Source organism: Spermophilus citellus, assembly GCF_964194105.1.
Source record: "Spermophilus citellus genome assembly, chromosome: 14".
Classification (NCBI taxonomy): domain Eukaryota; kingdom Metazoa; phylum Chordata; class Mammalia; order Rodentia; family Sciuridae; genus Spermophilus; species Spermophilus citellus.
The window spans coordinates 77,766,802-77,782,669 of record NC_138194.1 but is presented as its reverse complement, the minus strand read 5'-3'; the positions used below and the strand labels follow the sequence as shown (position 1 = coordinate 77,782,669).

Below are 15,868 nucleotides of genomic sequence, written 5' to 3'. Positions count from 1 at the left end.
TTGGGTAAAATTTAAAGAATGGTTATTGGGCTGGGGTTATGGCTCAGTGGTAGAGGGCTTGCCTAGCATGTGTGAGACACTGGGATTGAGCCTCAGGACTACATTTAAATAAATACATAAAATAAAGGCATTGTGTCTATCTACAACTAAAAATAAAAAATAGTTACTAATGTCTAGATAATCATTAACATTCTATGTGATTAGGATACATTGAACAAATAGAGTATACAAGAATAGAAGCAAAAATTTTGCCATTTTGCATTGCCAATATGTCTTGCTAAGCAATTGTTGGTGGATACAGAGGTGGGGTCTTCCCATGGGAGAAGCATTTCTTACATGACATGGAGTCTCAGTGTAAAATGGAGTCTGGTTATTGCCAATATAGCTTGGCCCACACCACTAGCAAATCCCTGGGATTAATTCTTATGGGAATAGGAATCATTATAGGTCTTATTGTGCCATGAGCTATATGTGCTCAATATCAAGTCACTCTCAAAAATCTCACAAATACCCTGGAAGTGCCTGCAGAAAATACTGGGCTAACATGGTCACAGACAATTATCTGGCCTTGGAGTATTGACTAGCAAGTGAAGGAGAAGTTTGTGCTGTAATCAACAAACCTTTTTGCACATGTATCAATAATTCAGGTACATTTGAAATCAATATAAAACATCTATACGCAGGCAATATGGCTTCATTGATATAACAAGGTAACTGACCCCAAGTGGCACTTAGAATAGCTGTTTCTTGATTAACTTGGTTTCTCCCTTGATTAGGCCCCGTATTAATTCTTCTTGTACATATAATCCTTGGATTCTTCATTCTCAATATGTGAATTCAACTTATTCTTGGCAGACTGGAAGGCATTAAACTACAGATGGTCATGGAAATGTGTCTGCACATGAACATTACAGATGACTTTTATTATGGACCCTTTGATCAACCTAATCGTCCCTAATGGGAAACTTGAACTGCTTACCCCTCTTTGCCTCCTCTCAGCTAGAAGTACCTAGAGCAGTATTCACCCAAAAACCCTTACAGCAGCAAGGGTTTCCTTGTCAGAGGGGGATTGAGGTAAAAAAGTATAGCAGTGGAGAGTGGGGAAGAGACAATGAAGGTCAAGAAGAGGGCAAGTATGAGAACAACTATTTTAACACATCCCAACATGCTATAAAACAATTCTTGTTTCTCAGTAAGGGTGTAAATTTCCATCTTTGGAAAAGTGACTGCATGATGTTTAATCTGGCCCATGCCCAACACAGAACAATTGAAATATCAGAAAAAAACACTTGAGAGGAACTTATCAATTTCTCCTTACATGTCTTTAAAAGCAGGAAGGCTGTAAGACTGAAGTGGCATTCTTGCCCCTCCCAGGCATACTGTGCTTAGAGTTCTGAAACTTTCTCTCACTGGCCTTTTTAATAGGATTCCTGCTGGCTTGCTTACCTCATTGGCATTTGTGGTGTTCATTCTTCAAGTCTGTGGAACATGAACCTGATCCTGACTCCTGTTGGTAAGTTTCAGGCGTTTATAAATGGACAGGGGACACGCTGGAAAGTGTGAGGACACTGTGATGTCTTCCTCACTATTTTTCTACCATGGTTTTACTAACCAAAAATTCAGTTACAAATAACTAAGAACACATCTTATCCATGGAATACAGATGACAGATTTCTGTAGGAGGAAATTGTTGAAATGGAAGGTCAAGAGGAAGCAAAAGGAGCAGACAATCAACTGATAAAACTCTTTGATTACTTCTTGAAACTGCCCTCGAAACTGAAGCCACTTGGAGGAGAGGGAAGTAACACAGAACAATTAAACAATCAGCTCTTTTCTTAGGGCCTCTCTAAATTGTTGAGGCAAGGTTTTGAAGGAAATTCTCCTTCCTCACCACACCCAGCCTGCAATAATTCTTGATTGTTTTCCACCTTCCCTGAGGGAAAACATAAGTGACCAAAATTTTATGGAAGAATGTAAGTCTCTAAATCTTGATGACAGTCTTGCTGTCTATCATCACCAACTCTTAAATTGTAAGGCACAATTCTGGAAAAAAACTATCTCTCTATTGATCCAGAATATGGCTATTGTTTTGTTTATAGAAGTATTTAATTTATACATCTGTAAATTCTAAAATACTTAATTTAAAAATGTCTCTCCAAATTAATAATTAAGGTCATAAACCTTAATGACAACTCTAATTGTCTTGAAATATGAAGAAATTCTCTGTGTTTGTTTTATTTTTGTGCATGCTTTTCCCCCACCCCCAAAATAAAACTGAATTCCTTGAGGTATAAAGAATTGTGTCACTTTAATCTTTTTTAATTTTTGTAGCACAATGTATTATGCCTTTGGTATAATATATATTCAATGAAAACTAGATACTAGTTAAATTATGAATTAAGCTTAATAAACTATAAAATGCAAGAATGGAAATTGTACTGAATATTTACTATGTGTTAGACATAAGATGATGTTTTTATGTCTTTCATTTCAGTTTCTCAACATAGATTTTATGTTTGACATTAATATTGCCTTCATGTAAATAGATATATCAAAGCTCAAAAAATAAAGTAAAACAACATGAAACAGAATATTTAAATCAGTTATTTGCTCATGCTACCTCCCTTGTGCATGCTTCACCTCTCTCACCTCCACCGCCCTTCTGAGTATCTAAGTAAACATCATAGTCATAAAATTATGGTAAGGCAGCCTGACTTAAGGTAAGATTCTGGGCAAAGGCAAATTAATACGTTGCTTGCAAACATTTTACTACTGATTTTATCTCACTCTCTCTTCATAGGAAATGAGTTTATAAATCAATTTAAATCAGCTTGTTATTTCCCTATAACAATAGGAAGGGTCAAAGTGTATGGAATATGCAATATTTAACTAGCATTTAAAATGATTTAAAAATTTCTGTTTAAGGAGAGATAAAATAGCACTCATCCAGGAAAAAGATATTACTAAAGGCATAATAAAATATTTGAATCCTTGTTGATATTTAGAGGTATGTATTACTCATATATATGATATATACACACACATGCATACTGTACATGGACACACACATACACACACAGAGATTAGAATGTATCCTCCAAATTTCTTCTTTAAGTTTTACTGCAAGAACAGTGAAATCAATCAATCAATCAATCAATCAATCAATAATTCTTTGCCAGTTGAAGCAAAATAAATTTTTCCATCTTTATTGTATTGGCTTTAGGCAAAAATTGCATTCATAGTTTCATTATGCCATCCCCTCTTTTAATTATGCCAGAATGAGAGATTCCTGAGAGAAGGCTTTGGGTATCAGAAGAAAGACTAGTTTACCTAGAAGAATAGGTTTATAAATGAGTCCAGGAGTCAAAAAAGTGTACATGACTCTAGAAGCAAAGCACACCTTCTAGCTCTTTGTGTGGAATTGTTTATCATTTATCAGGAATCTACAAGAGAAAGTGCCATCCTAAAACCCTCACCTCAATTTCACTCTACTACTTGTGCTTTCCTAAAATAGTTTTAAGAAGAAATGTTATTAATTTAACAAATATTGCACTGACCTAATAAAACTCAAAGAAAGGGGATGTATCTCAGTGTTAGAGCACTTTCCTAGCATGCCTGAGACCTTGGGTTCAGTCCCCAGCACAAAAGCAAAAACAAAACAAAACAATAACCTCAAAGAAAGAAACATAGAGACTTAATTTATGGTATGTAAAAACAAAAAGCATATAACTGGTCATGCATGTACTTAATTTCCTCAAACAGGCACTAGCTCAAAGATTATATACATAATCTTATATTGAAAATTATATATGTATTATAGAAATATGAATCATTAAGATGAAACAAATGTGGAGATTACCAGGCTATGTAAAGGTTCAATGCTTTAATTTCTCTGTGCTGTCATGAGTGGGCAGTGAGGTTGCAGATTTTGAATGGTTCAATATAATAGGATGAAACAAGTGCCATGTGTTTAACATTCTGTCTTTTTTAAATAGTGGGCTTTTGTTGACTTCCCATGAGGCCAAGAAAACATATACATATGTTCCCCAAACATTCTCAACCTTCTACCAGCCCCTTAGCAGAATTAACTTGTTAAGCATGCATGAATCATTCTTTGGTTGAACATCCTACAGATACAGGAGATTATTTAGTGAATTTGACTGAAACCACAAGGAGCTATTTTTAGGGGAAAAAAGTGTTGAAGAAGCATGAAGAATAATTTAGCTTATAGTAGTTTATAAACTAGGGATTTAATAAATACTTTATAGTTGAAGAAGACATAAAAATGTACAACAAATTGCTTTCATTTCTCCAATTAACATTTAGTAGAATTTCTCAATGAAATAAACTGGGTCAATCGTACACTATAAATTCGGCTTTCTTAATAGACTATCATACTATGAATGAATTTATATGAATTAAATTGTGGAATTTTATTTTTTTGAAAAATCATTCATATATACTCTATGTATATATAATTGCTCATGGTATAGCTTCACTATTGTTTTGAGTGTGCAGTGTTTATAGTGATATCTGTTGTTTCATTCAGATATTGACAATCTGTCTTGCTATTTTTTTCCTTCTCAGTTTTGCTAGAATTTAAGCTTACAATCCCTTTTGGAAGCACTTCTTTGATTTACTAATTTTCCTCTATTTTTACACTTTCAATTTCATTAATTCATGCTCTTAGTTTTATTATTCTCTTTCTCTATGTACTGCTTTAGATGAGTCTAAAAATTCTGTGTTGCATTTAAATTTTATTCATTTCAGTAGTTTTTGTTTGTTTGCTGTTTGTTTGTATGTTGTGCCCCTTGAGATTTTCTCTTGGACTCCCAACTAATTTACAATTATGTCATTTTGCCTTTAAGTTTTGGTATTTTACCAATTATCATTCTGTTATCAATTTATAGCTTAATTTATTTTTGAACACATATAATACAGTATTATATTTCTTTTAAATTTATTGAAGTTTGTTTGATAGCTTGTCTGGAGGAACTTAAAAAATGTGTATTCTTCCATTTTGGGGGGGTGAAATATTCTGTTAATGTCAGTTTTATAAACTCAATGATGAAGATGATTTATGTTGATGTTTTTGTTAATATTTCTGTCTGGTTATGTTATGAATTGTTGAGAAGAGTTATTGAAGCCACCAAGCGTAACTGTGGGTTTGTGTATTTTTTCTCTCAGCTCTATTAGTTTTTGTATCACAAAATCTGCAGTTTTACTATTTGGCAAACAGAGTTAAGATGAATGTAACTTTTGGTGGAGTAACCATTTTTTCATTATATAACATAGTTTCTCAACATTTTCTTTCCTCTGAAGTATTCTTTATATAATATAATATGTAGACATGCCTGTTTTTCTATAATTAATGTTTTATATTTTATGTTTTTCCACACTTTTATTTCAGTTTTCCTCAATTACATTTAAAATGATTTTCTTTTGATAACATATAATGGTATATTATTCAACCCAGTCTTTCCATTATTCAACCCAGTCTTTCCATCTGCATCTTATAATTTCTGTATTTTTAATAATCACTATTTTTTAAATTTTTGAATAACATGTAATAATTTTATTTATTAATGGGATATGACATTTATATTATCACACTTACATATAGCATGCACTAATTAAATCAATGTGATTAACATTTCCATCTTCTTATCATTTCTTTATGTTTGGAGATTGTTACACTTTAGATATTAGTTGTTCCCCAAAAGCTTATGTGTGAAACATTTAAAGAAGTTTTAGAGGTGAAATGATTGGATTATGAGAGCCATAATCCAATCAGTGAATTAATCTCTTGATGGGGATTAACAGAGTGATAAAAGTAGGCAGGTAGGGTGTGAATGGAGGAGGTTGGTCACTGGAGGCATGCCTTAGGGGTACATATTTTGTCTCTGGAGAGTGGAATCAATCTCTCTCTCTCTCTCTCTCTCTCTCCACCCTCCTCCCTCTCTACCTCCCTCCTTCCCTCTCTTTCTCTCTGCTTCTTGATGCCCACATCCTGATACTTTCCTCTAAAACACCCTTCCACCATGCATGATGTTCTACCTCACCCTGAACCCTGAGGAATGGAGTCAGTTATCTATGAACTGAGACCTCTGAAGCTGTGATCCCCCAAATAAACTTTTTCTCCTTTAGTTGTTCTTGTTAGGTCTTTGGTCCTAGCAGGAAGGAAAGAAAGAAAGAAAGAAAGAAAGGAAGGAAGGAAGGAAGGAAGGAAGGAAGGAAGGAAGGAAGGAAGGAAGGAAGGAAGGAAAGAACGAGCTGTCTAAAACAGAAATATTGATATCCTGGTTCCTATTTTTTTAAAAAACATTATTTTATTCACAGACCAACTTTCGTTGCAAGATTGTACAAAAAAGAAAGACATAAAGAGAGAGGAGACCCAAACCATGGCTGACAAATGGCCAGAACCTTTAAATTGACCAGTCAATATCTTTCCCAAGAAACTACCTATAGAATCAATGCAGTATTGACCATGTCTTAAAAGGAGGAATAACATATACAAACAAAACAAAAACATAGACATACAACTAGAGGAAATTCTCAAACCCAAGACTAACAAACAGGAGAGCCTAGATAGAACAGACCAGAAAGGAGTAAATATACCTAGGTTTTCCAGTTCTACTTATGACTTCTACAGCAGTGGCATCATAGATGTCCCCACAAAGAGGGACCAGATGTTTCCCCAAAGAGGAACCAAATGTGTGAAATCAAGGGTTTCAGTATGAACACTGGGGGAAATATCAGATGGCCAAGTGTGTCCTGACTTTACTGAGTTCAGTTTTCTTTTTCTCAAAGTGGACTATGATAGAGCAGCCTATATCATTCAGGGAGAGAAGGTGGGAGTTCCCCAAAGCAAAAGGAGTTTTGGAAGCTGCTGGGACAATCCCCCACTCCTTCCCTTTACTCACAGAAATAGCTCCTCTTTTGCAATCCAAGGCAAATTCACCTTCTCCTAACTCTCCAGCAGTTGGCTCTCAACATGGAAATGGGATTCCTTGGAGAGCCAGACCTGCCCAAGAAAGCTGGATCAGGGGCTGCTTTCAGGTCCCACTTGGGTATCACATTTGTAACCGAAACTCCGTTGTCATCCCTGATACAAATCCAATAAGGAGGACATGATTTTGAGAAAAAGAAAAAAATGTTTTATTGCTTTGCTAGCAAAGGAGAAACATGGACACTCCATACCCATGGCTGTGATTCTTGAAATCCTCTCTTCTATATTTTCAAAAAATACATAATAGGTTACTGTGAACTATAGTTATCTTACTGTGCTGTGTAGCACAATAACTTATTTTTTTCTATGTGTGCTTTGGTATCAATTATCCATCCCCACCTCTTTCCTCCTTGTAGTCTCATACTTCTCAACCTCTAATAATCTTTATTTTACATTCATAGTGACTTTTTAAAGCTTCCATATATGAGAGAAATGTGTGACATTTGTCTTTCTGTGTCTCTTTTTTTCACTTAACACAATGTCTTCTAGTTCAATTCATTTTGCTATAAATGACAAGATCTCATTATATATATATATATATATATATATATATATATATATATATATATATATATATAATTTTCCATTATATAAACATACCACACTTTTTCACATTCATCTGTCAAGTATTCCTCAAGTTTATTTCATATCTTAACTATTATGAATTGTACCACAATAAACGTGAGAGTGCAGATATGTCTTTGTTATGCTGATCACTTTTGCTTTGGATATTTATTCAAAAATTGAATAACTGGATTATAGGTAGGTCTATTTTTTTTTCTTTTTTGAGAAACCTCTATGGCTTTTCTTTAATGGCTATACTAATTTACATTCCCACCAATAGCATGAAAATTTTCTTTCACCACATCCTTGCCAGCATAATTCATATATTAAGACTGCTTATATTTAATGTACTCAATAATGTGTTAAAGCTTAGGTTTACCATTTTGGTTTTTGTTTTATGTTTGCCTTTGCTGTTTTCCATTTTTCTGTTTCCTTCTTTTTACTTTCCCATTGTTGAACATCTTTTAGACTTCCATCTATTTACTGGCTTAATTATCAAAGATCATGAAAACTCTAGGATCAGATCACAATACGGGGAGAAAATACAACAAAATAAAATAGAGATCAGTAGAGACTTACAGTTTTAGGTTTAAGTACACCAGATTTTTAATCCAATTCTAGACTGACTCAAGCAAGGTATTCTCTCAGCTGTATTTATTTATTTATTATTGCACGGTAAAACACAAGTACTCACAGGTAGTTATCTCACAGGATTATATTCATCATTAAGTGAGGTAAGTGTGAAGACCTTGGTACATTATACTTACTGTTGTATTAATAATTGCTAATTGATACATAAAAACTTATCACAAATTTAGTGTCTGAAAAATATACACACTTATTAGCACAAAGTTCTGAAAGTCAGAAGTCCATGGCTGGTTCACTGCTTAGGTCTTACAAGATTGAAAATAAGGCATTGACTAGGCTTTCCAGAGCCTACTGGGAAGATTCCTATTTCAAACCCATTCAGGTTGTGGACTGAATTGAATTTCTTGTAATTCAGAAACACTTGCTTCCTTGCTGTCTGGCAGCTGGCAGATATGCTCTGCTTTTAGAGACTACTAATTTTCCTTGTCAAATGATTCTCCTGCTTTGAATATCTGATGTTAATTATATTCCAGTTTCTTTTAAGGGCTCACTCTAGATGATCTTCCTTTCTCAAAGTCAATTATTCCATGGAACATAACCTAATCATAGGTGTAAATTCTTGATCAGAGTTCCTGGGGAACAAGCAGGTATAAGGAGCTTTGGGACTGTCTTAGTGTTTTGTTCAGCGCCCTACTAAATATAAATTATTAATTATAAATATAATAAAGCTTAGTGTAATTTAGACTGTATATAAACAAACAACCTTGAAATTATGTGCAGAAAAATATATTATCGTATTGAAAATTCTGCACAAATACATAATTAATCCACTTTTGAGAATTATAAAATCTCTATATGCAAAAATGTGTAAATTCTGTTTTTGAATGCCTCAGTAGCAATAAAATAACATCAAAAGAAGTAAATCTTCCCACATTTCAGCATTTGAGTTATTTTGTGATATAGTCTGAATCTTGAGTTAACAGAAAATATAAGACTCCTAAGAGAGAGATAATATGTGGAGGGAAGAATTAGAAATAAGCAGAACAATACTAAAGAAGCACTGACCTAACAGTATTCTTATTTTTATGAACAGTTAAATCAATAAGGTCTACTTTGCAATTAAGAGGAATGAAGTATTGGGGCTGGGACTGTAGCTCAGTGGTAGAGCGCTTGTCTTGCATGTGTGAGGCACTGGGTTTGATCCTTAGTACCACATAAAAATAAATAAATAAAGATATTGTAGAAAAAAAGAGGAACAAAGTATTTTAAAACAGAATGCATGCATATGCATACACATACAATATTTCTAATATCTTTAAAACTATTTAAATGGTTTTTAATCTTTAATCTTAAATGTAAACATTCATTGTTAATGCTTCCTAAATTTTAAAGTAATTATTTCTTTTACAAAATTTTTAAATGTAGAAATTATATAACCTACATAGTCTGCTTGATTACTCAGTTGCTTATTCTGGGTCAATGATGATAATATACTTGACACCTTGAAGGAGGTTCTACATTCACAAAATAATGAATAATTGTGCAAGAACTGAAGATAAGCTATCTGGGGGATTATCTATCTTTACTGTAATAAAAAGTTTTAACAGAATTCTTGTCACTGCACTTATTAAGAAACTGGGGAAATGAAACTAAATCTCAAGATTCAGCTGATTTATGCCTTTTCAGTGTGCCATAAGGCATAAGGTCATTACCATAAGGCTATAAATTTTTTTAAGTCAAATTTCCAAAATGATTCATGCATGGTACTGCTTTAAGCAAACCACTTATTTCTTCAAAAAATTATAGGTCAGTTGTTTTAGTCAGCTTTTATTTCCTGTGACAAAAAGACCTAACAAGAACAATTTAGGAGCAAAAATATTTATACTGGCTCATGGTTTCTGAGGGTCAGTCCACGATCAGCCAACTATAGAGCTCTGGGCCCAAGGTTAGGCAGAAAGTCATGATAGAAGGTTATAGTGGGGGCAGAAGCAGCTCAAGAGATGAAAACCAGGAAGGAAGAGAGAGAGAGAGAGAGAGAGAGAGAGAGAGAGAGAGAGAGAGAGAGAGAGAGAAAGTTCCATTGATCAATTACAAAATATAAACCTCAAAGTCATGCTCCCAGTGACCTACTTCCTCTAGTCAAACCCCATCTGCCTGCAGTTATCACCCAGTTAATCCATATCAGTGAATTAATCTACTGATTACATGGATTAAATGTAGATTAAATTAGATTAAAGCTCTAATAATTTAATTATTTTACCTCTAAAAATCTTTCATTTTCTTACACACGAGCATTTGAGGGACACCTTATATCCAAACCACACCTCTCATTCCCAAAACCTCATGCCCATCTCACAATGCAAAATACATTTATTCTGTTTTCAAGAGTCCCTATAGTCTTAATAGTTTTAGCAGTGCCTAAAGTCCAAATGCAAAAATCTCACCTGAGAGAAAAGGAAAACTCTTGGATGTTTGCCCCTGCCGAGATCAAAATCAAGTAAAATGTATCTAATCTCTAATGGCACTAAGTAAACATCCCCGTTCCACAGGGATAAGTTGGGGCATTGACAGAAGGAATGGAACCAAGCAAGACTAAAAATCCAGATGGGCAAACAAGTCCTGAAGCTCCACATCCAGCATCTAGAGCACATGGCATCCTGATGTTCTCTCCACAGGGCTTGTGTAGCCCCACCGCTATGGCTGATGTCTTGGTTTATTTCTACTGGATTCTTACAGCTTTCCACAAAGATTCCACATTAATAGTATCTCTTAATCTTGAGAATCTCCACTACATTTTTGGTTTCCTTTGACAACTTTATGCATCACCTTCTCAAGGGATGCCTGCAGATATTCCAACCCTTATATGCTTTGTATAATCTCCCAGGCCTTCCTTTGAAATCTTGGTGGAAGCTGCAGTGACCACCTAAATCCAATATCATGTAGTCTTGTGATATGAGCACCACGTGCTTGATGCCAAGATCTAACACTTTTTCCAGTAGTAGCCAAGCCTCCTGGAACCATGACGGCAGCAGCCACTGAATACCCAGGTAGCTGAGCACAGTGAAACAACTTCCTCAGCCCCCTTTTCTAGGCAGAGTTAACGCTATTGTCTCTTCAAAGAAAGGAAATTTTACTTTTATACACTTGAGCCTGAGATGGGTGTGCTCCTGCAAATTCTTGAAATGTTCAATTCTTGAGATGCTATTAAGCATCTTTTCTATTGTTTCTGAACTCAGCATCTCTTAGGTATCTGTAATCTCTTTAACAATGACAGTTTCTTTAGCTCTAGTTTTACTCAGACTTTCCTGACCAAACTGTAAGTAAGTTTTTCAAATCTGTAGACTTTGCCTTCTGCTACTGATTATCACAGTAACCTTGGTAAAAGCCACCAGCAATAACCATGTCACTGTTTAAATGCTTTGCTGCCTTGAAGTTTTCTCCACCAGATTAATTGGTTCATTGTCTTTAAATTAAACCTTACAGAAAGCTTCAGGACATAGGCAAAATTTAGACAAATTCTTTGCCACAATGTAACATGAAAGACCTCTAGTCAAATTTCCATTAAGTTGTCCTCCTCTGAAATTTCTTGAGTCCAAGTCTTATTTTCTACTACCTGAAAAGAAAATAAAAAGAGATGTAGAGACAAGATGCAGGGGCAGGAAAGATGGCAGAATGGCAGAGAGGCCAAGCTACCAAGCTTTATTTATATCAATAGGTTACTTTAGGTCATTGGCATCATTGGTACATATTGTTTATTGTATTACTAGGCAGATTACAGATTTAGCAACACTATGAAGCCTCTTCCTCAGTTACATCCTAAGTTGCAATGCACAATATTAGGAACTTTGTGTAGCTCTCAAGAAAGTCCATTGTATAAAGTTACTGTTATGTGGACAGGTTTGGGCTCAGTGAAACATTGTGGTTGTCTAACAAGAGAGTTCTTTTATTCCCAGGAGCTGTGTGCCTGAGATCAAGGTCAAGGCTGATAAGACTCTCTAGCACAGAGCCTCCTCATGCAGGGTTTGGTTATAACAGCTAGACATAGCACATGTATTAGTTATCTTACTAGTTTCTAGGAGAAACTGCAGGGCATTCTAAGGGTGGGAAACAGAGTGCCAGTTACCCCCTCCTCTCTGCGAGTTTGTTCACCAGAAAAACGCTTCCCTGTATATTTCCACAGTCAGAATTCCTATAAACTATCAACATTCTGGTCTTGTGAGCTCAAACCAGAATCACCCATTTGGCTCCACCCAAACACCTTCTAATGCATATCCAGCTGGTGTCTCTACATGTTTCAAAATGTCTCCCATCAATCAGCTCCAAACATTTCTGAACCACATGGTCAGGCTAGTCACAGCAACAACCTTACTTCTCAGTACCAATTCCTGTTTTGTCAGCATTTCATCACCATGAGTAAAAGATCTCACAAGAACAATTTAGAGGAGGAGAAGTTTATTTAAAGATCATGGTTTCAGAGTTTCCATCTATGATCAGCCAATTCCATAGCTTTGGGCCTGAAGTGAGGCAGAACATCATGGCAGAAGAAAGAAGTTCAGGGCATGGTGAAAGAGAGAGAGAGCTCCTCTTATCAGGGATAAACTATAAACCCCAAAGGCAAGCCTCCAGTGGCTTACTTCCTCCAGGCATACCCTGCCTGTCTATAGTTACAACCCGGTGAATTAATTCACTGTTAATTATATTGATTAAAGTTCTTATAATCTAATCACTTCACCTTTGAATATTCTTATGTTCTCTAACATATGAACTTTTGGCAGACACCTTAAGATACAGATCCTGTGTTTATGTCTTTGGCTAAACTGGTATCCGAAAATGATACAACAAGTGAGGATACCCACCAGAGAGTAATGGCTCCAGGAGATAGTGTTGAAAACTGCCACAGCAATAATTAAAGCAAATTTTTGTGTTCTAAAACAAGAAACTCGCCAAATGCTCCTAAACCTCTTACACTGCTGATTTAAGATTGTTTTTCCCTTTAGATATAACCCTGATTTTCATTGTAGGTTGATTTGATGGATGATAATGGTTCCAGTGAATGTAGAGAAGGAATATGTTTCAACAATACACGAGGATGGGAATTCAGCATCTGAAAATGATCTCTAATAAGAGCTGAGACCACAATTATTGATTAAAATGTCTTACACATATTCCCCTGGTAAAACCAAAATATCATACTAAGTCCACAATGGGAAAGCCAAGAAAAAAAAAATCCCTCAAATTTGTTCCTAGTTTGGGTTGGATATTTTCATAAAATTTGGTTGAAATGGAAGATCACATAATCAGTATAAAATTGCCAGAGTGACTTAGACTTTATAGTCGCTGTTTTTTAGAAAGAAATACCAACATGATTACTCTTTGAAATTAAAGGTAAAATGAGGTTGTTATATCACATTTACAGCTCAAGATTAAGCAAAATCTAACAAGCTTTAATATGCCTGACAAACTGTTGAAGCAAGTCACCAGAACTGATTTACATCAGAGCTAAGATGTTTCACGAGATTCAGGTACACTGTGTATTACCCAGTAAAATTTTTTTGGTTTTTAAAGGGGAATTACACAGTTCCGTGTAGTATTTGTTATCCAGACTACAAGTGGTTTCATACCACTGTACTCATGCTTCATATGAGGCCCTTGGGACATGTATTCATGGAAAGAACTAAAAATAAATAGATCAACAGTGACAAGACAAAAAAATCTAAAGGAAGACTCTGACTTTGATTTATGGCTAAATAGATGCCAGCTGTGGAATCAAGAGAAACAAAATGTTTTAAGTCAGAATTCATGCATATAGCATTTTAATTTTTTTTCTGCTTAAAATGTCTCAAGTATTTATTTTTAATTCTGAGTTAACATTTGCTACTGATATATCTTAAAATTTAATCTAATAATACCATTTAAATATTTTTACAGGTATAGAATTTCCTGAACCTGTGTGGACTATATGAAAAAAAGAAAAACAAAAGAATTGAAAGTTCAAGAATTTATTTTATAATCTATAAGGTGTGTGTGTGTATGTATATATGTATATATAATATCTTAAAATATTACTCTACTTTGATAATGATAGAGAAGTAATGAAAAACACCCCAATTTTTCAGAGAGAGAGAGAGAGAGAGAGAGAGAGAGAGAGAGAGAGAGAGAGAGAATGAGAAAGAGAAGAAAGAAGGAGAAAAGGTCAGAGAGGAGAGAAAAGAGTGAAAAGAAAATGGGAAGGGCTAGAATAGGAAAGAGAAGAGAGAAAAGAGGAAAGAAGAGAGGAAAACAGAGGAGAAAAAGTAATAATTTTGTTGCAGAAACTTTAGTTAGTACTTCTGCAGAAGATGAGATTCTCTGGATACGGTTGCCCTTAGCACAAGCCTTTAGGAGCAGCAATGATTGGCAGGACAGGCCATGGCCATGAGCACATAAAAGATGCCCCAGAAATATTTAGAAGGATTATTTTGACAGACTGCAGTTCTTATATCTGAGGTTATAGGAAAGAGGCCATGACATCCTGGTTAATCCTATTATGAAACCCTATCTGTAAACACAGTTGGGGACGCCTGAGAAACCTGGATTGGACTCAATCATTGTGGAAAAAAAAAAAAAAAAATCCTTCCTCTCTTGGGTCTATAGAAAACTGATTCAAAAAGAAAGAAAAGAAGATGTTGATTGCTGAAATCTACAAGCTGCTAGAGTAGATAATGGTTGGCCCATTTAATCATTAATTCTCACCATCCTAATTTAACTATTCCTAAACATATGGGTTGGGCCTTTTTCAAGACATTTAGAAACCTGCTTCAGTGACAGTTTTAGAAAAGTTTTCACGTATTTAGACTTTGTTAATAAACAGCATTCCTCCTTCCTGGCTCTCATCCAGAATTTAAAGTAAACCTGGAAATTAATGGTAGAGTCACTTTTACACAAAATAGCCTAACCTGAACCCTCTACAAAGGTAAGGACAGATTATGATTAATTTACCTGCTTTTCTCTTTTTGCATCACTACAGTACTTTTGGTTTGTCAGTGTCTTGCTGTTCTTCTGATTTTATAGGTGTGGGGCCTTGGTTTGTTGTTTTGGAAGCCTAGAGGACTCAGCATGCTACTGAGGCTTCAAGCTCTTATCACCACAAGCAAAGCTGTCAGTTCTGAAGCACTGCTGGGAAGGAGACTCTCAGGTAAAAAGGAATGCAAAACAAGCACTTCCCAGGGACCAGGCAGGTACTCTACAGAACTTATTAATGAAGGATTAAACATATAAAAATAATGCTTTCAGTCCCTAAAGTTTATTTACCTCAAAACTACAGGATTAAAAGTAATCATGTTGGAACAGTTTGAGAGTTAGAAGAGTGTTTTGTTAGCTCAGCTAATAAATATTTTCATTTTGTTCATCTTACCTTAATCATATAAAAATAATATAAGCAAATAAAATGCACATATTTTTAGTAACTTTGTAATAAGTCCTTTGTAATAAATGGGAAATGTGATAAAATTTTTAAACATTGAGGTAAGTCCTCTTAAATATCAAATTAACTTAAATAAAAAAATATATATGTAGAGGAGGAATGTTAAATAAATGTTTAAATAAATATAAAATAGACTCTAATATATTATTTAATTTTTTAAAACTTTCATCTTACCTATTTTTTCATAGCAGGGCAAAAATATGAGAATCTGCTTCAGTGACAGGAGTATGGAGTATGGAGTTTTT

At 34.8% G+C, this 15,868-nt stretch overlaps 1 long non-coding RNA gene across 1 annotated transcript; it reads left to right on the top strand.

The window, feature by feature from the left end:
* Nucleotides 1–1,380: 1,380 nt before the first annotated feature.
* LOC308633693 lies at nt 1,381–15,335 on the top strand. Its single transcript, XR_014018844.1, has 3 exons — nt 1,381–1,513; nt 14,090–14,179; nt 15,212–15,335. It is a non-coding gene; the product is annotated as an uncharacterized lncRNA (long non-coding RNA).
* The last annotated feature ends 533 nt before the right edge of the window (nt 15,336–15,868 follow it).